Raw genomic sequence first — 26,261 nt, 5'->3', positions numbered from 1 at the left:
TAGACAAAAAATAGTTTTCAGTTATCCAATAGATAGGCATACCTTATAAAAGTAATAATTTGGAAGTCATATTTTGATAATCCCTAGCCAGGTGGTTAGTTAATATATATCTACGCGGAAATCTCAGGTGTGACATTTTCTCTATGTAAAAGTATGTTTCTTTAAATTACTCGCATGAACACCCATGGAAAAAAATTATTTTTTCTAACAACAGAAATTTCAACCTTATACCTCAGAGATTTTTGTGTGATGTAGCTGGTATAAATGTAAAGGCACCTGAAATTTCTGAAAAGTAATGAGAAAAGAAACTTTTTTATTACTATGTAAAGACAGTCTATAATGGTTCTGATTAATAAACGTGTTTTGGCTATTCTGGCTCCTACATAAGTATTACAATTGCTTTGTATAATTAAAAATAATATTTGAGAATTGATTGGATATTCAATTTGTAGGACAATTTAGAGAGATTTTAGGTCTTTTCTAAAGTTTCAATTTTTTCTAATAAGTATACGCTTTTTGGCAGGGAAATTTTTAATACATAATGTTAAAACTAAAAGTACTATCAACATTTATGAAAGCATAAAATTAACCTCATATTTCTTAAAAGAATGGAAACCTTTAGCTTTCTTTCTGATGATCCAAATTTTATTCTATGTCTATCAACAGAATCCAATTGAAATTATCAAAAGTTAACTAGGTTCTCCCTGTACAGGCGTCAGGCTATTTTAGAATACAGCAACAAGAGAAGGTGACTCAGCTACTTCCAGGTTTACTCATGAGGAAAGAACCATTTCTTCCGAGTAACAGAAGTCTCAGATACAGCTTCTTCAATAAAATACATCATCCTCCCATACACATACACATACATAAACATATATACACACAGTCGCAGTTATGGTAGATGCCCAATAGGGCTGGTATGCATGTAGGTATACCACCTTTCCTTCCTGTTAATATCCTTAATAATTATTTCTATCTCCAGCTATTAAATAGCATTTCCCAGTTGCCATTAAACCATAATATCAGCATAACAGTCAGCTTGATGTTAGCTTTCCATGGAAACTGGGATACACAAATTCATCCTCAAAATCAATACTATCAATGAATAAATGAATAAAATATTAGATGAACCAGCAATTCTCAAGCAATAACCAATGGGTTATATACTGACAGAGTGGGTGAAAGTGTACAAAAAGGATAATTAATCATTCTGGCATTCTTGTCAGACAAACCAAACCTGTTTCAGTCTCTATTCAGGATCACCTTAGAATGCGGAAATCACAGACGCTTGTGCTGAAAGGAATCTCAAATTCCATGCAGCCGCAAACGCAGTGCAAACATTCAATAGCTCCAGATGACCTAACACACAAGATTAACACATTTTTTCCATTACACCTTAAACATATCATCAGAATCATGGCCTTGTGCCACAGCTAAGTGGCTCACACATGACTCACAACGCTAAGACTCACGGAATACCTGAGTGAATGAATGAATCAGGTAGAAGAATATCTGTTGGAATCTAGACACAGAGATGACTCTAATGAGGAAGCAATGTCTGAGAAATAGGTGAGAATGGCATTTTCCTTCCACCAAGGTCTCCGACAAATTCAGAATACTCTGACATCAACATAAAAACACCATTAGCAAGACATCATTTAAACATATGTATTGAGGTATAATTAATATAACATAACATTCAGCTGTTTTAAGTGCGTGAAATTGAATGATTTTGTATTAAAGTTACACAGTTATGCAACCCTCACCACAATCTATATACACCCTATTCAATTTTAGAACATTTCTGATATCTCAAAAAGATGTTTGTGCCCATTTGCAGTTCATCCCTGCTCCCAATCTCAGATGCAGACCTAGGCAACCACTAATATGCTTTCTGTCTCCATGGTCATACTTTTTCTGAATATTTCATAAAATCAAAACATACATTGCATGTCCTTTTGTGACTAGCTTATTTCATTTAGCAGAAGATGTCCAAATTTCATACATGTTGTAGCATTTATCAATACTTTCTTTTCATGGCTGAATAATATCTCACAAATAAAACACATTGTCTTTATTCATCCATCTGTTGATGAGCATTGAGTTGTTAAATTTATTCCTAAGTATTTTATTCATGTTATGTTACTGTATGCACAATGGATCTACTAATTTCATTATTGTATTGTTCATTGCAAATGCAACTAAACATAATTGATGTTTATATACATATATATTTTACTTTAAGACATACAATTAGGTTATTTTTGACTATAATCACCCTGTTGTTGCTATTAAGCAGTAGGTCTTGTTCATTTCTTCTAATTATATTTTTTAACCCATTAATCATCCCCACATCCCCACTATCCCCTGACTACCATTCTCAGCCTCTGGTGACCATCTTTCTACTCTCTATGTCCATGAGTTCACTTATTTTGATTTCTAGATCCCACAAATAAGTGAGAACATGTGATGTTTGTCTTTCTGTGCCTGGCTTATTTCACTTAACACAGTATCTGCAGTTCCATCCATATTGTTGCAAATGACTGAATCTCTTTTTATTATGGCTGAAGAGTACTCCATTGAGCATATGTACCACATTGTCTTTATCCATGTATCTGTTGATGGACACTTAAGTTGCTCTTCAACCTTTGGAAAAGGGAGAGGCAAATAAGAGGACTGCTTCTTATCATTTCATTGCCAGCTTAACCACAATACAATTGAACACCAGGCAGACTTCTAAGATTTTTGGCTCTGGTCTCTGACCCCCTGAGAGCACCTCTGTACCTACCTGGTCTACAGGACCTTGTTGCCCTGAAGGGAAGAATACATGCCTGGCTATCTGACTAGCCACCTTCCAATTGTAGAGCCCCAGAGTCTTGACTGAACATAGGCAGTAACAAGGGAGTGGTTACAGTAGGCCTTGGGTGAAACCCAGCACTGTGCAGGCTTTCAGTCTTACCCAGCACAGTCATAGTGGTGGTGGCCATAAAGGTGCTTTTGTCACTCCACCCCCAGCTTTAGGTGGATCAGAACAGACAGACAGACAGACAGACAGACACACACACACACACACACACACACACAGAGAGAGAGAGAGAGAGAGAGAGAGAGAAAGAGAGACTCTGTATGTTTGGGAAAAAGTAAAGGATGAGAACTAGAGTCTCTGCCTGGTAATCCAGAGAATTCTACCTAGTCTTGTCCAAGACCTTCAAGTCAGTACATCTACCGTGTGCAAAAACCACAGCATTACTCAGTTCGGGGTGCCTGCTAAAGCAGATAAAGCTCAGATCACAACAAGTCTTTTCAAATATCTGGAAATCCTTCCTAAGAAGGATGGATACAAGTAAGCACAAACAGTGAAGACTACAGTAAATACCTAACTCTTCAATGCACAGAAACCAATTTATATCTACTAGCATCATCACTATGCAGGAAAACATGACCTCACCAAATGAGCTAAATAAGGTACCAAGGACTAACCCTGGAGAAATGGAGATATGTGACCTTTCAGATCAAAAATTAAAAATAGCTATATTGAGGAAACTCAAAGAAATTCAAGATAACACAGAGAATTCAAAATTCCATCACATAAATTTAACAAAAAGATTGGATTAATTGAAAATAATCAAGCAGAAATTCTGGAGCTGAAAAATGCAATTGGTATACTGAAGAATGCATCAGAGTCCTTTAATAGCAATATGTATCAAGCAAAAGAAAGAATTAGTGAGCTTAAATATAGGCTACTTGAAAATATACAGTCAGAAGAGACCAAAAACAGAATAAAAAACAATGAAACACACCTAAAAGATTTAGAAAATAACCTCAGAAGGGCAAATCTAAGAATGATTGGCCTTAAAGAGGAGGTAGAGAAAGAAACAGGGACAGAAATCTTATTAAAAGGGATAGCAGAGAACTTTCCAAACCTAGAGAAATATATCAATATCCAAGTACAAGAAGGTTGTAGAACACCAAGCATATTGAACCCAAAGAAGACTAATTCAAGGCATTTAATAATAAAACTCCCAAAGGTCAAGGGTTAAAAGAAGCAGCAAGAGAAAACAAACAAATAACATACAATGGAGCTTCAATACATCTGGCAGCAGACTTTTCAGTGGAAACCTTACAGATGAGAACAGAGTAGCGTGACATACTTAAAGTGCTGAAGGAAAAAAAAAACAAAAAACAAAAAAACAATTTTTACCCTAGAATAGTATATCTGGTGAAAATATCCTTCAAACATGAAGGAGAAATACTTTCCCAGACAAACAAATGCTAAGAGAATTCATTAATACCAGATCTGACCTACAAGAAATGATAAAGAGAGTACTTCAAAAAGAGAGAAAAGGACATTAATGAGCAATAAATTATCATATGAAGGTACAAAACTCACTGATAATAGTAAGTACTGTTAAATCAAGTTTAGCCTAAAGCTGCCTCCTTACATATTTTAAGTTCGGCCTAAAGGTTTCTCTGTATATCATGAACAATAATAAGTGGAGATGTAAACTGACTGTAGCCTACGCTTTTGTCAATCACTGAGTTTTGGCCAATCAAATGTAGCCAACTGTTGGAACCGTGTTCAAATAAGGCAAAGGCTGAGCTGTAACCAATCTGGCTCTTTCTGTACCTCACTTCCATTTTCTGTATATCACTTTCCTTTTTCTGTCCATAAATCTTCTACCACGTGGCTGTGCTGGAGTCATTGAACCTACTCTGGCTCAGAAGACTGCCTGATTCTTTAGTCATTCATTGTTCAGTTAAACTCCTTTCAGTTTAATTTGGCTGAAGTTTTTCTTTTGTCAGGATGGCATCAAAAGTGGGATCCGAAGTAGAGCTTCTAAAGACCCCCAGGAGCACTGAGTAACCAAGTGAGGTATTCACTAAGCCCCTTGTGCCCACTGCTCTTCTGGAGCAGCTGGGAATCATGTTAAATTGTCTCTGGGATTCTGAACCTCAACGGATTTGTGTTTTGAGCTCTCTGAGTTTCTTTGAGCAAACGTCTGATCTAAACTGGGTTTGGAAGTTGTGACAGAAGCTGGACTAGGTACAGGATCTAATTGAATCCAGTAATTAACTGGCTTGGATGCAGTTGGAGGTCTCTTACATCTGACTACATCAGAAAGAAACTGGTAGTAAATGGCACGATTGCAGGGGGTGTAAAATTTGGCTTTTGGAAATTCACAGGAGTTTTAGTGTTCTACCCCTTTGTTTCATTTTTCTTGCATGCTTACATAGGAAAAAGTCATTGGCTAAGTTGATCCAGGGAATCTGAGAGCAAAGCCAATATTTGAGGTAAAAATGAGATCCTTAATTTCTGAAGAACTGAGTAGCAAAGTCTTACAGAAATGATAAAATCTTACTAAAGATAACTTACAGTGGATTATTCCAAATGAACAACACTGCACTGTAGTGCATTTGAAAATGAGGGTTCCCAAGTTAGTCTCATCTAGGGACACCTATTGATATGCAGAATCTTCTAAAAAATTTCAGTATATTTATTTAAAGAGTTTTTGAAAGGCAAATAAAAAGCTTAATTACTAATTGATTCAAAAAAATAAAACTGCTAACCTTTTGGGTTGGTTATGATCCCTATCCAAAGGAAATAGATTGCAGCACCAATTGGCTGACATTGGGTAAGTAGTGGGTACATTTCACCTTCGTAAAAGATGGAACTGGTTTAGAGGCCTTCCCCTCTGTAAAGTCCCTCTTGGTTAAAAATTGACTTGGCATTATGGGATGTTAACCCCTATTCTCTTTGGATTAATTTGTCTTGTACTCTTTGCTGATGGCTGTGGGTGACAGGAATAGGCATGTAAAGGATGGTGGGACATGAGAAACTTTTCTCCTCCCTAAAAGGGGAAACTTGAGAGCTGATGGATCTCTTGGAAAAGATTCCTTCGTGACCTACAAGCGGCCACCTGAACTTTTGATTCAATGTTGCTCCAATGTGTGAGTCTTTCTCCGGACTCCCTGAGTGCCTCACCTTCTTACCCTACCACAGGTAATGCTTTTCTCCCTTCCCTTTCCTCTCCCTCTGTGCAAACCAGTTGTGGGAATGGTAAAAATCACTGTCTCATGCAAAGTTTTAATTAATGAGGAAAAGGATTCATGAAACTAGTTTTAAGCTGCACCAAATCTAGTGTATTTTGTGATATAAATTTATCTTTCTGTGTTATGCTGCCATGAAGAGGGGTACCTTAGGATAAAACACAGGCTTAATACCCCATAAGCTCACTATTCAAAACAGCCCAGCAAGCTGGTCAGTAACAAACTTTGCTTCAGGTCCCTGAAATAAACAAACAAACAAACAAAAACTGAATGAGATCTCTATCTTGTCTTGTTTATGTCTTTGGGAGCTTGACCTTGTAACTGTGTGGCAGTACTTTCTCTTGGTCTCCGCCATCCAAGGAATAGGAATTTGGGGGTTCATGCCATAGTTAGCTCTAAAAATTATCTTGAGCCTTTGCAAGCTCAAAATTGACTGCTCTGGACTCCTTCTGGGAAGGACAACAGAATCTACCCAATGCTGCAGCTCAGCAACTAGGGCTTCACCATTTTACAACAGTGGCCTGGGTTCAGTCCTGGCTTAGGGCATGAGTATTTCTGGTTGATATCTGTGTGACCTTTACCATTGGTTGACTCTCCTCCCCTCCATGAACAGTTTTGAATTTTTCTTTCCCTGAGCACCTGGAAGCTTACATTTAGCAAAGTTCAAAAGCCAGAAATAATAGCAGTTTAGCCTGGTTAAAGTAGAGTAATAAGAAATTTAAAAGGACTTTTATTTTTAAAGAGCATTATGGTTAAAAGTCAGCTTGATTAAAAGTGAATATCCAAGCTATGCATACATTGAAAAGGTCTTTATGTTTTTTTCTCTTCTTGGATCTTTTTGTTTTCTTTTAGAAAAGGTTTTTTCTTTTCAGTCAACTGAATTGCTTTTCTCCGATTTGTCTTCTTGCCACTCTTGATGCACACATGAAAGGACCTAAGATAACTTGTAACAGCTTGAGACTCCTTGGGAAAGACAAAGGAGGCGCCACAGACTTTGTTTCAGGAAAAACCTGTTTTCCTCATAAAGCCCCAGGAAGTGAAATTGGATGGATCCCTCTCAAAATCTGAGACTCTGTTCTGTTTTGCATTGTGTTATCTGATCGTTTTGAGTTTTGAGGGTATCGGAAATTACTTCACATTATGAGAGAGCTTTAGGGTGTAAGAACTAGGTAGGAAATATACATTTAGGGATGGCTAATGACAGGGGAGATATTCTGCACATTTGGATGAAAGAAGCATGCTATTGGCCAGTTGGAAGGTATGACAATGTCCCTACCCTCTACTGAGAGATAAGACTCCCTTGGAGAATGGGCTAATTACAAAATGGACTCATTGGAATTGGGTTGCTTTGCAATCAAATGCATAGTATAATCATTGCACTGTCTTGTTCCATAGCATTTCACTTTTGGAGATCCAGGATCCAGCATAAAAATGGGACCCTGAATTTTGGGGGTCTGCTTGCCTTCCAGCTGTACCTGCTTATTGGGCACTAGAAGCTGAATGTTTTCCTAGCCCTGTTCCTCAAAGAACTTCCCCTGAAGCCAGTAATCCAATTAAGAAACTTAAAAATTGGCAATGAAAAATCTCACAACTGCTGGATCTTCATTTGTCTGTCTGCATGTGTGTTTATATGTGGTGTGTGTGTAATGTTTATATATGAAAGAACTTTGATTAATTGGATTAAACAAAAGTAAGCACTTAAATCAAATATCTTGTCAGAAAAATAAAAAAGAATGCCTTTTAGTTCATGTGACTTTAGTAAGCTTTGGGAAGTAAAGTTTTTTAAAGATTACTGGCAAAATAAAGATATTTGCTCTAAATTAGGTAGATCAGATATTAGGTTTGCTAAATGCTTTAAGGTCATAAACTACTCCTTTGACTTTTGAAAATTGTTCAGCTTATTTATTTTGGAGCCATTAGATTTGACGTAAGGCCTGGAGACATGTGGAGTTAGCCATGCCCCCCTAACTGTGCTGGAAAGAGTCAGAACTCATCTACACTTCTGTCTGGTGTCCTAGGCTCCAAACCTCGTTCATAAATAAAATAACTTACCAGGTTTTTTATCAAAAATAAAAAATTGCTAAGAGTTAACATTGTAACATGTAATTGAGACCACTGGAAAAAACAGTTTTACATGCAAGGTATGTGAAGAAAGTGAAATGTGCTTTCGGTAAATTATTGTAAGAAGGTATGGGAATGTACATTTTTACCTAGTTTAGAGAATTAAAGGATTGTTTTAAATTAGGTGGAAAAAAGCGGAAGGTTTCAGCAAGTTGTAGAAGATATGTAAAGTTAATATTTTAAAAAATTCTATGTATGAACATATTGGCTAAATTTAAAGAATATTCAGTTTTTCCATAAATTGAATTTTGGAATAAAAGCACAACAGGGTTTTCTTAGGACACTGATCTGCTTTTTAACAAAAATTTGTAAAGGATTATAAAAGATTTATGAGAATCTCACCTTACAGTCAAACTGATTTGGATTGGATAGATTCATCCATAAGGTTTTATTAAAAATTGGGGTTGACATTAATAGTATACTAATGCAAGGGTAAAATTTGGCTTTCTCTCTTGAGTAAGATTTTCATCTACTATTAAAGGATAATAAAAAATTTTTATTTGTATTTTGAATGAACTACAGGAAAAGAAGGGAAAGACAAGAGACAGATTGTTTGGAAAGCTAAGTCTTCCCTCTATGAATGAGTAAAGGTTTTTGCCTTTTTAAAATGTTTGAGTCATTTTGGCTAAACAAATGGCTTAACATGACCTGGAATTCTATTTTATACTATCAAGTGTTTTAAACCTTTATCATATTTGACAGGTTTCTCAAAATCAAATTTCAGCTGGAAAATTAAGTGTTTTTTAACCTCTAACTTAGGGATGCTGCAGAGGGCCCTGAAGTATCCAAAAGAGAGATAAACAGGATTATGTGAAATGTTAAGTTTCATGGGAAACATTGTCAAAATAAAAATATTTAACCTTGTTCAGGTTATATTTTAGTGAATAATATTAATATTTACTCCAAAAATTTTATGGGATTTCTAAAATTTTAATATGTCAGAGTATATGCTCTCAATCATAATTCTAGTTATTATCTTAAGTTATTATAGACCACAGAAATAATCAAACTTATTTGTCAATTTTGTCTTTATGACTTTTTAAAGTCATTTCCACAGTTTATTGCTTAATACTAATGCAGTTTCTGAAAACTTTGCAAGCACATAAAATCTTAGAATACGGTATCTTTTAGGAGGTTCATGAAAGAATGGAAAGGATTCTGAAAAACACTCTTGAATACAGGTTTCTAATAACTTTAGAATTACATCATTTGGACTGGGTAAGAATTTCTGGAACTTTAATGAAAAGACTGACTGCTTTATCAAACTTGTAACACAAGTAGAGCAAAAATAAATTGAGTACCAAGAAGATGTTTTGCCATATTATCATGCTAAATCAGCCAATACTGAAATCGTTTCAATATACAATTTGAATGAACTTCATGATCTAAGTCAAATGACCTATGATAACCCATCAGTTATCAGTGCTATGCACCTAAATTGGAGAAACAACTGATATTCAAGAGGACCTAAGTCCAATGTTAAGCATAGACCCATGCAGAACCAGGACAACTGCCTTGTCCTTTCTGAGTCCCTAAAGCTTTTGTTGTTAAAAGTTTTGCATTCCATGACTCATCATGGAAAAGCTAAAATGATCCAAATTAAATATATATTAGTGTGGTGACTTCTAAATTGCTAACCTAGTTTATGACCAATTTTGCTGTGTCAAAACCATATTCCTGGGAAGATAATAAAAGCTTCAGGTACATTTGGCTATCTGATGGGCCGTTTAAACATTTGTAGAGGGATTTCATTCCATTGTCATTTTCGATGCATGTTTTCTGCTTGTATAAAAGCTTTTCCATGCAAGAGGAGTGACGTTATAACATTAGATTATTATGTCACAGTGCATTTTCACCAGGTGAAGAAAGCTTTTTATGATTCACTGAGGACAATCAACCCTTTCACAATCTGGAACCCAAAGACTGGATATTCTGAGAACATCAGGGAAAGTCTGCCCTTGCCATGCATACTACAGCAAAACTTTGGGACTTTGAACTTTGGGTTTATAATCTCACAACTGAGAAGGGTCCCTCCACACTCTCGGAAGCGTACACCCATTGGAACCCTTAGGATAAAGCAAACCAAGAAAATTTCTTCTCAGAAGAAGATGGCATCTTTGATGTGATCTTTTCCCAAGATCATGGATCAAGACTTCTTTATTCTCATGAGACTCTTATCATTGAATATTTTTCCATTGCTTATACCTCTATGAACAATAGAAGTGAAAAGGGGGTCTGTTGTGTGTACTCATGTGGTATACTTTTATTTGTGAAGGATTTTGCAGCCAGCTTTATACATGGATAGCCTTATACCTTGATAGATGGAAGATGAAGGCCCAATGAAAGTGAGAAACATTAATGGCATATACTTTGCCTCATAAACAGTCAGAAACAGAACATTGGTTCTCTCCTCTTAACCCACATAATGGATTAAAATAACATTGCAGGAGGCCTTCACTATTCTAGAAGGGCATCATTCATTAAGTCCTTTTTCCATGGTTTGGAGTAAAAGAGGCAATGATTAGAAATGTATCCGTCATGAAAGGCTGTATAGCAGATTCTACTGTAAAGGCTATAGTTACACAACCGACTGTGAAAATTATGTTAAATAATAGAATCACTCTACATAACTTACTGGCTAAACAGAGAAATATCTGTGCAGCTGCTGGCTCTTGTGGCCTATGGAGAAATACAGCACATTAGGTATTATACAGATTCAGTTTTGGGGATTAGTGAAGAGACTGTTTAGTGAAGTGAGTAGACTCTTTAATTCTTTGATCGATTTAATTTAGGTGGTTTGTTTTATGGGGACTCTGGGTAAGGAGCATACTCCAAACTCTTGGTGTTATCCTCCTGATAGTCATAATAGTACTCTCCCTGGTGTGTTGTATTCTCTCAAAAGTTTTAAATATTTGCATGCAGCCATCTCTAGAATATCAAATGGCCTCTCTTCAACTGGAATGACGAGAGTCATTCTGAAAGAAATGTGTGACCATGAGAGTACTATAACCTATGAATGACATGCTGAGACCATAAACCCAAAATGATGGTAACTAAGAGTGGTACTAAGGCCCTAAGTTTTGGTCACGTTCTCATGTAGGTGAGAACGTGAATACAAAGGGGGAATTTTTAAAATAAAATTATAGGAGTGTCATTGTTTTGGACCGAGCTCATGCACTAGGCCCCAACAGACCAGACCAAACCAAAATGGAGTTGCTCATTCTAAAGGTGACATAATCACACTAATAATTTAAGGAAACATGTAAATCCTAAAAGAGACCAGGTTTTCCTTTTAAACAGGTTTCAGCATGGGGAAGGTATCCTCCACTCTAACCCTTACAAAAAATAATAATAATAACCTGAAGTTCTTGTTCCCACCTTACAAAACCCACAGTTCTACTGCTTTCCAGGGGGTTTCAAGACCAGCTAAGTATATTTATGATAGTGATAGTGACATAAATGACTAAAGTTTTGGTCAATCTCTCAAAATTGAAAAGACCAACAGCGGGGAATTGTTAAATCAGTTTTAGCCTAAAGCTGCCTCCTTACATATTTTACATTCAGCCTAAAGGTTTCTCTGTACATTGTGAACTATAATAAGTGGAGGTGTAAACAGACCATAGCCTACACTTGTGCCAATGACTGAGTTTTGGCCGATCAAATATAGCCAACTCTTTGAGCCATGTTCAAATAAGGCAAATGCCAAGGTGTAATCAATTCAGCTGTTTCTGTACCTCACTCCATTTTATGTACATCGCTTTCTTTTTCTGTCCGTAACTCTTCTTCATCACCTGGCTACACTGGAATCTCTGAGTCTACTCTGGCTCAGAAGGCTGCCCCATTTGTGAATCATTCATTGTTCAATTAAATTTCTTTAAATTTAATTCAGCTGAAACTTTTCTTTTGTCAGTACACAGAAAAACAAAGAATACTATATCACTGTAACTATAGTGTGTAAACTACTCTTAAGTAAAAAGACCAAATGATGAGCCAGTCAAAAATAATAACTACAACAGCCTTTTAAAGAGATAGTACAATAAGATATAACTAGAAACAACAAAAAGTTCAGAAGTTTAGGGACAAAGTCAAAGTGTAGAGTTTTTATTAGTTATTTTTTGCTTGTTTGTTTATGCAAATAGCATTAAGTTGTTATCAGTTTAAAATAATGGGTTATAAGATAGTATTTGCAAGCTTCATGGTAAACTTAAAACAACATACAACAAATAAACAAAAAATGAAAAGCAAGAAACTAAGTCATATCACCAGAGAAAATAACTTTCACTAGGGGTAGACAGGAAAGAAAGAAAGATAGAAGAAAATACCATAAAACAACAAGAAAGCAAATAACAAAATGGTAGGGGTAAGTCTCTACTTATCAATAATAACATTAAATGTAAATGGGCTAAACTCTCCAGTCAAAAGATATAGACTAGCTGAATGGATGAAAAAACAAGACCTATCAATCTATTGCCTACAAGAAACACACTTCACCTATAAAGACACAAACAGACAGAAAATAAAGGGATGGAAAAAGATATTCTATGCCAATGGGAACCAAAAAAAAAGCAGGACTCACTATATTTAGACAAAATAGATTTCAAGACAAAAAGTATAAGAAGAGACAAAAAGGTCACTATATAATAATAAAGGGACCAATTCAGCAAGAGGATAGAACAGTTTTAAATATATATGCACCCAACACAGGAGCACCCAGATATATAAAGAAAATATTATTATTAGATATAAAGAAAGAGATAGGCCCCAATACAAGAATAGCTAGAGACTTCAACACCATACTTTCAGCATTGGATAGACCTTCCAGAAAGAAAATCAATAAAGAAACATCAGACTTAATCTGCAGTACAGACCAAATGAATCTAACAGATATTTACAGAATACTGCATCCAATAGTTGCATAATACACATTCTTCTCCTCAGCACATGGATCATTTTCTAAGGGGACCGTATGTTAGGTCTGAAAATAAGTCTTAAAACATTCAAAAAATTGAAATAATGTCAAGTATCTTATCTGAATACAGTGGAATAATACTATAAATCAATAGCAACAGGAATTTCAGAAACTACACAAACGCATGGAAATTAAACAATATACTCCTGAATGGTCAGTGGGTCAATGAAGAAATTTAAGAAGGAAATTGAAAAATTTCTTGAAACAATTGATAATGAAAACACAATGATATGGTTTGGCTCTGTGTCCCCACCCAAGTCTCATCTTGTATCTCCCATAATTTCCACGTGTTGTGGGAGGGACCCAGTGGGAGATGATGGAATAATGGTGGGGGGATCTTTCTTGTGCTGTTTTCGTGGGAGTGAATGGGTCTCACAAGATCTGATGGTTTTTAAAAAATGGGAGTCGCCCTGCACAAACTCTCGTTGCCTGCTACCATCCACGTAAGATGTGACTTGCTTCTCCTTGCCTTCCACCACGATTGTGAGGCCTCCTCAGCTATGTGGAACTGTAAGTACAATTAAACCTCCTTCTTTTGTAAATTGCCCAGTCTTGGGTATGTCTTTTTCAGCAATGCGAAAACAGACATACCTAATAAACACAACATACCAAAACCTATGGGATACAGCAAAAGCAGTCCCCAGAGGGAAGTTTATAGCAATAAGTACCTACATCAAAAAAAGGAGAAACTTCAAATAAACAATCTGACAATGCATCTTAAAAAATTAGAAAACTAAAAGGAAACCAATTTCATTTATTTCTGCTGGGATCTTTATTATTTCTTTTCTTCTATTAAAGAAATAAATGAAATTGAAATAAAAAAATACAAAAGGTCAATGAAACAAGAAGTTTTTTTTTTGCAAAGTTAAACAAAATGGATAAAACTTTAGCTAGAATAGCTAAGAAAAGAAAGAGAAAATACAAACAAATAAAATCAGAGGTGAAAAAGGAGAGATTACAATTGATACTGCAGAAATTCAAAAAATCATAAGTGACTACTCTGAGCAGCTATATGCCAATAAATTGGAAAACCTAGAAGAAATTGAAAAATTCCTAGATACATACAAACTACCAAGACTGAACCAGGAAGAAATCTAAAACCCGAACAGACCAATAACAGGTAACAAAATTGAAGCCGTAATAAAAAGACTCCCAGTAAAGAAAAGACAAAGACCCGATGGCTTCCTTGCTGACTTCTACCAAACATTTAAAGAAGAACCAATACCAATACTACTCAAACTGTTCCAAAAAGTAGAGGAGGAGGGAATATTTCCAATTTAATTCTACAAGGCCAGTATTAGCCTGATTCCAAAACAAGACAAGGACACATCAAAAAAGAATACTACAGGTCAATATCTCTGATGAACATTGATGCAAAAGATTCTCAACAAACTATCAGCAAATTAAATTCAACAATAAATTAGAAAGATCGTTCATCATGACCAAGTGGGGTTTATTCCCCAGGATGCAAGGATTGTTCAACATTTGTAAATCAGTCAATTTGACACATCATATTAACAGAATGATGGATAAAAACCTTATGATCACTTCAATTGATGCTGGAAAAGTATTGGATAAAATTCAACATCTTTTCATAATAAAACTCTCAAAAAACTGAGGATAGAAGGAACATACCTCATCATAAAAATAGCTATATATGACAGACCCACAGCTAATATTATACTGAGTGAAGTAAAACTGAAAGCCTTTCCTCTAAGATCTGGAACACGACAAGGATGCCCTCTGTCACCACTGTTATTCAACATATTACTGGAAGTCCTTGCTGGAGCAATCAGACAAAAGAAAGATATAAAGGGCATCTAAATTGGAAAGGAAGTCAAATTATCCTTGTTTACAGATGATATAATTTTATATTTTGTAAAAACTAAAGATGCCACAAGAAAACTATTAGAACTGATAAGCAAATTCAGGTAAGTTTCAGGATACAAAATTAACATAAAAAATCAGTATCATTTATATATGCCAACAGTGAACAATGTGAAAAAGAAACTTAAAAAGCAATCCCATTTACAATAGCCACACATAAAATTAAATACCTAGGAATTAACTTAACCAAAGAAGTGAAAAATCTTTACAGTGAAAACTCTAAAATAGTGATGAAAAAAAATCGAAGGACACCAAAAAAATGGGCAAAAATTCCATGTTCATGGATTGGAAGAATCAACATTATTAAAATGTCCCTACTACCTAAAGCAATGTATAGATTCAATTCAATCCCTATCATGATACCAATGACATTCTTTATAGAAGGAGAAAAAACAATCCTAAAATTTATATGGACCACAAAATAAGCAGAATAACCAAAGTTATCCTAAGCGAAAAGAACAAAACTGGAAGAATCCCATTACCTGACTTCAAATTACACTACAGAGCTTTAGTAACCAAAACAGCATGGTACTGCATAGAAACAGACACATAGGGCAATGTAACAGATTAGAAAACCAAGAAACAAATCCACACACCTACAGTGAACTCATTTTTTATGAAGGTGCCAAGAGCATACATTGGGAAAAAGACAGTCTCTTCAATAAATGGTGCTGAGAAAACTGGATATCCATATGCAAAATAATGAAACTAGACCCCTATGTCTCACCATATATAAAAATCAAATAAAAATTGATTAAAGACTTAAATCTCATACCTTAAACTATGAAACTACTACAAGAAAACATTGGGGAAACTCTCCAGGACACTGCTCTGGGCAAAAATTTCTTGAGCAATACCCCACAGGCGCAGACAACTAAAGCAAAAAGGGCCAAATAGAATCACATCAAGTTAAAAAGCTTCTGAACAGCAAAGGAAACAATCAACAAAGTTAAGAGACAACCCACATAATGGGAGGAAACACTTGCAAACTACCCATCTGAAAAAGGATTAATAACCAGAGTATATAAGGAGCTCAAACACATCTTTAGGAATCAATCTAATAATCCAATTTAAAAATGAGCAAGATCTGAATAGACATTTCTCAAAAGAAGACATACAAATGAGAAACAGGCATATGAAAAGGTGCTCAACATCATGGATCATCAGTGTAATGTAAATCCAAACTACAGCAAAATATCATCTCACCTCAGTTAAAATTGCTTATGTCCAAAAGACAGGCAATAACAAATGCTGGCAGGGATGTAGAGGAAAGGGAACCCTTGTACACTGTTGGTGGGAATGTAAACTAGTACACGAACTACGGAGAACAGTTTAGAGATTTCTCAAGAAGCTAAAAATAGAGCTACCATACTATCCAGCAATCCCATTGCTAGGTATATACCCAAAAGAAAGGAAATCAGTATATCAAAGAGTTATCTGCACTCCTATGCTTGTTACAGCATTGTTCACAATAGCCAAAATTTGGAAGCAACCTAAGTGTCCATCAATAGATTAATGGATAAAGAAAATGTGGGACCTACAGACAATGGAGTATTATATTATTAAGCCATATAAAATAATGAGATCCAGTCATTTGCAACAACATGGATGAAACTGGAGATCATTATGTTAAGTGAAATAAGCCAGACACAGAAAGACAAACATCACATGTTCTCACTTATTTGTAGGATTTAAAAATTAAAACAATTGAACTCACGGACATAGAGAGTAGGAGGACAGTTACCAGAGGCTGTGAAAGGTGTTGCAGGGTTTGGAAGAAGTGGGGATAATTAATGGATACAAAAAAAAAAAAAAAGAAAGAATGAATAAGAACTACTATTTGATAGCACAACAGGGTGACTATTGTCAGGAATAATTTAATTGCACATTTTAAAATAACTTAAAGAATATAATTGGATAGTGTGTAACTCAAAGCATAAATGCTTGAGGGAATGTATATCCCATTCTCCATGATGTGCTTATTTCACATTGTATGCTTGTATCAAAACCTCTCATGTGCCCCATAAATGTAAACACCTATCCACAAAAATAAAAAATAAAAATGATAATGATTCATGTTCCTTCATTGCTCTTAGGTTGAAATAAAATGACTAATCAAAAAGTAGTCATTAGTTATCCAACTGATAGCCACGCTGTATAGAATTATTAATTTGGAAGGTATATTCTGATAATGCTTTATCCAGGTGGGCAATTAACATATACCTCAAGGAAAAGAAATCCTAGGAATGGAGTTCTCTTGAAATAAGTGCATTTTCCTTAAAATGACCCCCATGAACACCGACACCCATAGACTTTCATCCCAAATCCACATCACCAAACTTCCAAGCTGTTATTACTTTAGAGTTTCTTGTATTATGTAGCCCATTGAAATGTAAAGACGCCTGAATGGAGTGTTTCCTAAAACTAATTAGTAAGAAAATATCAACAAAAGAGTCAAACTCTGTAAAATATTTGAAGAGATTTATTCTGAGCCAAATATGAGTGACCAATGGCCCAAGGTACAGCCTCAAGTTGTCCTGAGAATATGTGCCTAAGATGGTCGAGCTACAGCTTGGATTTATACAATACAGGAGGACATAAGACGTCAATCAATACATGTAAAATGTACATTGGTTCAGTCTGGAAAGATGGGACAAGTTGAAGTGGGGCTTCCAGGTCATAGGAAGATTCAAGAACTTTCTAATTGTTAATTGGTTGAAAGAGTTAAGTCATTGTCCAAATATCTAGAATCTGTATAAGGGAATGTTTGGGCCAAGATAAGGGGTTGTGGAAACTAAGGTTCCCATTATGTACATAGAAACAATAGAATGGAATGACCTGCTTAAGGTAAGAGATTGTGGAGATCAAAGTTCCCGTCACACAGATAAAGCCTCCAGGTAGCAAGCCTCAGAAAGAATAGATTGTAAATGTTTCTTGTCAGACTCTTTTTTTTTTTTTTTTTTTTTTTTTTTTAAGTGCCAGACTCTTAGTTGAGTCTCTCCTGGATCAGGAAAAAAGCCTGGAAAGGGAAGGGGGTTTTCTATACAATGTTGACTGTCCCCTTTGCTGGGCTATTTGAAGATGTGGCAAAGAAACATATTTGGGGGTTATCTTTATCTGTCATGTGATGTTATGCTAGAGTCAGGCTGGAAAGTAAGCCATGTTATATATTGTTGAATAAAACCCCTCTTTTGAGATTTTATGGTTTGTAGGACATGGATCTCCAGGCCCCTTACATAGGAATTTGAGCAAGAGAAGAAAAAGATCAGAGTTTAGTCCTCAGAAACTTCTTTAATATGCTAAATGAGCAGTTCGAACTGGTTTCATGTAATTGAAGCATGGCAGAATATGCCACCCTAAAATATGTCATTTTGACATAAAGATTATTTTTAAGCCTTAACTCACTTGAGTAACAACAGATGCAAGAAGGGCATTCTTATTTCCCCCTTTCTTCCTGAAAACAGGATAAAAACTGCCATGTGAAAGATGGCCAGAGGTCAGAACAGTTTGCAAGCACCGCATGTTCTCATTTATAAGTGGGAGCTGAACAATGAGAACACATGGACGCATGGAGGGGAACAACACTCACTGGGGCCTGTTGGGGGAGGGTGGTGGAGGAAAAGCACTAGGGAAAAGAGCTAATGCATGTGGGGCTTAATACCTAGGAGATGGATTGTTAGGTGCAGCAAACCACCATGGCACACATTTACCTATGTAACAAACATGCACATCCTGCACATGTACCCTGGAAATTAAAAAACAAAAACGAAAACAACAAAATAATTTTAAAAAGAAGAAACAGTTTGCAAGGTTATTTACTGGATCTCCCTGTACCAGTTAAAAGGAACATTCTTCAACGGGGAGTCACAGCTGAGTTAATTCTGTACAAACAGTCCTTGTTAAGTATTTCCTATCTTCCTTTAGCCTTCCCAGATAATTTAATTACTTTTCCAGAATTCTCTCTTTTTGTTCAGCCTAATATAAAAAACACTTAGATTTTTCTACTTCTTTGGGTCTTCATTTCCTTATGAGGGCTCCTATGTCACATAAAATGTATACAAGTTTTTTATGCCTTTATCCTGTTTTACCTGTTTTATATCAATTTAACTATCAGACCCAGCAAAAAACTCTAAGACATATAAACCAAAAATAAAATTTTAAGCCCCCCAACAATGGACTGATGGACAACCCCCCCAAATGGCCCTCAGCCAACAGTATTCCAAAGAAATATGAAAAACTAATTCAGTCCATGATGGGGGAGGGGGAGGTTGGACATGCGTTGTTATACCCTCCTGCTTTTGGAATTCAGGCAAAACTGACCAGCATTAACATAAAAGCAGAGATCTTTTTTGTTGTTGAAAATGGCAGAATTTTCTTCTTTAGTAAAGCTAAAATTACATATACATATTTATTTATTTTTTTTTCACAGTTTATTCATATATTCATTTATATTTGCTAAGTATTAACCTCACTAATTTATCAAATTATCTTTTTTTAAATTTAATTTAATGTTAAGTTCCAGGATACATATGCAGGACATGCAGGTTTGTTACATAAGTATACATGTGCCATGGTGGTTTCCTGCACCTACCAACCTATCACCTATGTATTAAGCCTCACATGCATTTGCTATTTATCCTAATACTCTCCCTTCCCTCACCACCCAGACACTCCCAAGTGTGTATTGTTCTCCTCCCTGTGTCCACGTATTCTCAACTTTCAGCTCCCACTTATCAGTGAGAACATGTGGTGTTTGGTTTTCAAAACAGAGATCTTAAGACTGACAAACAGACGCTTTGTAACAATAAGATACCAACATGACAGATAACAATCCCTGGAAGAAATTAAAGTATTTTACCCCAAAATATATTTCTTTGACATATTTTGAAATGGCCCTGTAAAGCTACTTTTTGCAGGGAAAATCTACATTCTGTAGAGAATCCCCTTCCCTTTCCAGGTCTTCTCCTAGATCCAGAGGAGAATTGCCAATGAATCTGGCACTTTTTTAAGTCTGATAAGAAGCATTTATAATCTATTTTCTCTGAAGCCTGCTACCTGGAGGCATATGCATGATAAAAAAAATAAAAAACTTGGTTTCCACGACCCAGTATCTTAACCCAGCCAGGTCTTTGTATAAGAACTTAACTCTTTCATCCAATCATCAATCAGAAAATCTTTTAATTTACCTATGATCTGGAGGCCTCCCCGTTTTAAGTTGCTCTGTCTTTCTGGACCAAACCAATGTACACCTTACATATATTGATTGATGTGCTACATCTCCCTAAAAGGTATAAAACCAAGCTGTAGCCTGACCACCGTGGGTACATGTTCTCAAGACTTTCAGAAACTGTGTCTCTGGCCATGGTCACTCATATTTGGCTCAGAATAAATCTCTTCAAATATTTTACAGAGTTTGGCTCTTTATCCAGAAAAGGTAGAGGTAAAATTTTGTTTCCTTTACAAAATAAAAATATTTTGGCTATTCTGGAACCCTAGTGACACTAGATAAATTTTAGAATTGACTTATGTAATTAAAAGGAACTTTTGATAATTATTTTGATATTTATAGACCAATTTAGAGATAATTTAGGTCTTCAGTAAAATTCCATTTTCCACCCTAATAAATAATACCCATTTTATCAGGGCAATTTTTAATATATAATGTTAAATGAAAATATTATAATAATTTATAAAATCATAAAATTAATTTAGCCCTCTTTAGATCTTCTGAATTTTATTCTCTGTCCACCAATGAAATCAAATTGCAATTAACAAAGGCTAACTAGGCTCTTCCTGCACAGGTGTTAGGCTATTTTAGGACATAGGAATAAGGGAATTGAAACTGGTGACTCAATTAATTACAGCTTTCCTCTTGAGTAGCTGGCAGTTTCTCTCAAGTTACAGGGGGATCATACCCAGCTTCTCCAAGAAAATAACTCATGGCCTCAACCACACACAAACAGAAACACACTAAAAAACATAGTCATAGTGATGCCAAATCCCCAATAGGCTTGTTATATATGCACATATGCCAATTGTTTTGCCTGTAAATAACCTTGTAAACTGTTTCTATGTCTGGCCATTAGAGAGCATATACCAGTAGTCATAGAAACCAGAATATCACCATAACATTCAGTTTTACGTTAGTTTTCCAGAGAAACTTGAAAGTGTAATTCATTCTCTCAATCAATGCAATGAATGAATAAATTAATACAATATTAGAAGACATTATGCTATCAATTCCCCCAAAATTACCTCTGGAGTGAAATAAGAGGATTTTGAAACAAGGGTTAAAATGAAAGAACAAAGAGTTAATTATTATGAGTTTTCTGTCAGACACACCAAATCTGATCTCAGTCTCTGTGTAGGATCACTTTAGAACCTGAAATAACAGATTCTTATGCTGAAAGTATCTATAAATCCATACAGTTTCAAATGTGGCCCGAACACTCAATAGTTCCAGATGATGTGGTTCACGAAATTAACATGTTCTGTCTATAGCACCTTAAGTTCATCCTCAGAGTCAGAGCTTTGCATCACAGCTCAGTGGTTCACATATGATACTCAGTAGTAAAATTAAATGAGTGAATAAGGTAGAATAAAAAATGTTAGAATCTGGACATTGAGATGACTCTAATGAGGAAGCAAAATCTAAGTAATACGTGAGAATGAGATTTTCCCTCCACCAAAGTCTTCGTTGATAATAGAGATACCTGATACCTGACTATAGCAGTCCCCAGGAATATAATGAGGCCATGTCCAAGGACCTTTGGCAATTTTAGGTCAACATGGGAAGGAGAAAATTTAGTGAATATCAACCCTCCAGATATAGTACTAGGGAAACCAGCCACTGAGGAGTTGAGGTAAGGACACTGGAAACATTTTTGGACAACAAATATTTATGAAGATGGCAGTATGAAGAAAATGATTCCCGAAAAGATACGCTGACTTTCAGTTCCAAGACAAAAGGGTATACAGTGACTTTACTTGCACCTTCCTTCTAAATGTCATGGAAATAACTCAACACAGAATCACAAAAGGACTCTGAAGGTGTAGGGAAGAAACTGACAGGCCAAGGAACTCATGACTTGAGGAAAGACACCACTGAGTCCCTTGGCTTTCTTTTTATCTCTCATATATTCCTGTCTGGGCACAAGAGAGTCCTATAACCAGGAAGCTCCAGCAGGCGTGGAAGAGAAACAACATGGACAAAAAAGCCTACTTTTTCTTGTCAAAGGCATTGAAAAAAGGCAAACCAGCAAAGACCTAGCAGGGAGATCCATACTGCCCAACAACTAAAGCTGTGGTTCTGTGTATCACAGTAGTAGTGTCAACAGGGCTGACATCCCCAGCCAGGGATGTATCCCACTCCATGCATGGAGCAGTAGTGAATTAGTCCACAACAACATTAGTGATCAAGGCCCAGTGTTTCATTAATTCCAACCCAATGACATTAAGTGCATAGGTGGCACTTGCAGAGATCAAGTGGGAGACTAGCAGAGCCAGAACCAAGCCAATCAGAAAAGCAATGGCCCAGGCTCTGGATACCAAATTTCCATTTGAACTAAAGGTCACAAAAGTTGGCCAGTATATATAAGCTAGAGCTAAATATGGTGACTGCCTGTTGCAATGTAATATTTATATAGAATCAAGAATTTCCTAATATAAGTCAAAATGTCCAGGATTGGATAAAAAATGAATCATCATTCCAAGACCCATGGAAAACAACTTCAATGACATTACACCAAGTAAAATAAACCAGACACAAATAAAAATACTTTACGATGTCACTTACTTGTGGATCTATAATAGTTAAACTCACAGAGGCAGAGAATAGAATGGTAGTTACCAGGGACTGGGGGGTGGTGAGAGATATAGCAAGATGTTGGTCAAAGGGTATAACACTTTAAGTTGTAAGATGAGCAGGTTCTGGGGATCTAATGTACAGCATGAATGGTGATGGATGTGTTGATTAATTTGATTGTGATAATAATTATATGAAGCATACATATATCAAATAATCCTCTTGTACACCTTAAAGATATACAGTCTTTACTTGCTAATTAAATACTTTAAAATAAAAGAATAGATAAACTACTCCATAGTGCTTTGGTACAAGGCAACATAGGACAGAAGGTAAATAAGAGGCTGCCACTTTAGGGATTATGCTGTTCCTTAGACATGATGAAATCTATAGGCTAACATGGATAATATATTCATAGGTAGGTGTTTTACATGACACTATTTTAAGATTAATTTTAAAAATAATAACATTGAGATACATTTGATAATGACCACACAGTTTCTGTAATACATGGTTATTCAGTCTAGAGAGAGTGAGCTACAGTAACCCACAGCTTTACTTCCTATCAACAATCATAGAAGGCACTCCTCTGTGGTTGGTTGAGGGAGTCAAAAGCAAGAGGAACCCATCTGAAACCCACTGGGATCCATAGCATATGCTCAGGCAAGTCCAGAAATATACCTGTATGTAAAATGAGTGAATGTTTTCAACATACCTTTAATGAGGAGAAAATGGAGAGAGAAACCTAGCCACACATTCCAATCTTTACAGAAGACAAATATTGATAGCATTGTGAGATTTAGTAAATAAATTTACAGTATTTGCAGTGAAATTTTAATTTCAAATACACAGCAAATATTACATAGGACATGTTTGAGCTAAAAAAAAAAGGTATGTATCTGAAATTCAAATTTAACTGAGTATTATATGTTTTATCTGGCAACCCTCATATGGGGGTCATTCACAACTGTGCTTTTAATCAGAGAGATATCCAGAAAAACATATGTGGGCTTGAGTCCCAGCTCTGCCAGCCACTGTTACTTTCGCTATAACTTTTCTGTTCCCTAGTCTCATAACTGCAGGATTAGCCCAAACTGACCCTACTCTGTTGATAACAGAATGTTGAGTTACCTTTCCCTATAACCTGAAAGCCTGGAGATTTCATAATGCACCTGTAACTATAAATGACTCAGGCACGAGGCTTGAAGTTTAGAAACCAGTGGTATTTCCTCTTCCTGGAGGGCTGTCCTTATAATGAGAAACTTCTAGGTATGTGTACTGAGAGTGTGGTTCTTTCAGCATCTGTCAATATCCCTCTGCTGTGCTAAAAAATAGCATTGACCATTGTCACAAGATTATTCATTGCATTGTTTTTATAACAAAACAATGAAAACAACTCAAACTAAGTGCCATTAGAGGGGATAGAATAAGTACTCTAAGGTCTAGGCCAAAATGGATTATGCTGTCAACCAAAGAATGAGATGGAGCTAAATATATTAACATAAAAAATCAGATGCAAAGATCAGATTAGTCAACAAGGAAATAAAATGATATCATTAATTTAAAAATCCCATATGGATGGAAAACAATATTTTGTATTCTTCTCTTACAAAATGAAGAAATATACATATCCATAGAAAAAGGTTTTTGTTTTTTTTTTCCTGACAGTCTCACTCTGTCTCATTCAGGCTGGAGTGCAGTGGTGCAATCTTGGCTCACTGAAGCCTCTGCCTCTGGGTTCAAGTGTTTCTCCTGTGTCAGCCTCCTGAATAGCTGGGACTACAGGCATGTGCCACCACACCTGGTTAATTTTTTTGTATTTTTAGTAGAGACGGAGTTTCACCATGTTGGCCAGACTGGTCGCAGACTCCTGACCTCAGGTGATCCACCCGCCTCGGCTTCCCAAAGTGCTGGGATTACAGGCGTGAACCACCGCGTCTGGCCTGAAAAAGGTCTTGAATGGTATGCACCAAACTGATAAAATGAATTTGATCTGAAAGAACTGGAGGAAGAGGAGAATATGCAGGTGATGGAAGTCAACTCTATTATTACAATCATATTGTAAGATATAACTAGAAGAAGCATTCCTATTTATTTATGCACTTAAATAATGCCTTCTGAAAAAACATGAAAAAATATAAAAATATTATTTTGAGAATATATTTTAACAATCAGTGGGCCAGTATTAATACAATATTTTAAAAATTGAAAGGCAATATCCTTGAAAAGTACAGAAAGAAATTTTATATTGATCAAAGAAACTATTCACCAAAATTGTATATAACTAAGAACACAGTTTAAATTAAAACATTTTTTACAAAGTAATAGAATTACATGGAGATAGCTGCATAATCGATAGTAAATAATATTTATTGAAATGTGAAATATAGAAATAGAGAATTTTAAAATAACAGATAGGCAGAGTGAAAAAGACAAAAAGTAAATGGATGATAGATAAAAAGAAATGGTCGGTCACAGTGGCTCATGCCTGTAATTCCAACACTTTGAGAGGCCCAGGCTGGTGGATCACTTGAGCCCAGGATTTTGAGACAAGCCTGGGCAACATAGTGAAACTCTGTCTCTGAAAAAGTTAAATTAAGTTAAATTGAAAAATTAGCCAGGCGTGGTGGCATGCTCCTGCAGTCCCAACTACTCAGGAGGCGGAGGTGGGAGGATCGCTTGAGCCCAGGAGGTGGAGGTTGCAGTGATCGGAGATCATGCCACTGAACTCCAGCCTGGGTGACTGGGTGACAGTTCAAGACCCTGTCTCAATAAATAAATAAATAAATATTTTTACTGGTGATGAAGGCCAAGAAGCCAACACTATATGTTCTCACTTGTAAGTGGGAGCTAAGTTATGAGGATGCAAAGGTGTAAGAATGCTATAATGGACTCTAGGGAGTGGGGGAAAGGATGGGAGGGGGATGAGGGATAAAAGACTACACACTGGGTACAGTGTACACTGCTTGTGTGATGAGTGCCCCAAAATCTCAGAAATCATCACTAAAGAACTTATCCACGTAACCAAACACCACCTGTTCCTCCCAAACGATTGAAGTAATAAAGAAATAAATAAGCCAAAAAAAAAATGCAAAGAACAATATAAATTTATAGGACATAATGCAAAGGAGAATTGAAAGGGATTGTAGAGGAGATAATATTTGAAAACAAAATGGCTCAAAATTTCTACAAAAATAAATTATGAGAAAAACCAAGCTGCAGATTCAAGAGATGACCCTGAAATGCACATGCTCAGAAGGAAACTGAAAACACCACAGGGGAAAAAAATAAACATATAATATTAGGCAAGATCCTTTCAGAAACACGTGTATATCAATCAGGGTGCTGTCAGGGAAACAGAAACAACACAAGTTAATAAGATTGAGGATTTAATAGAGGGAATTGTTTAAACAAACTTGGGATGTCTAAGTG

The sequence above is a fragment of the Mandrillus leucophaeus genome, unplaced genomic scaffold (assembly GCF_000951045.1).
Source record: "Mandrillus leucophaeus isolate KB7577 unplaced genomic scaffold, Mleu.le_1.0 Scaffold1586, whole genome shotgun sequence".
Taxonomy (NCBI): domain Eukaryota; kingdom Metazoa; phylum Chordata; class Mammalia; order Primates; family Cercopithecidae; genus Mandrillus; species Mandrillus leucophaeus.
Note: the sequence above shows the minus strand (reverse complement) of the source record.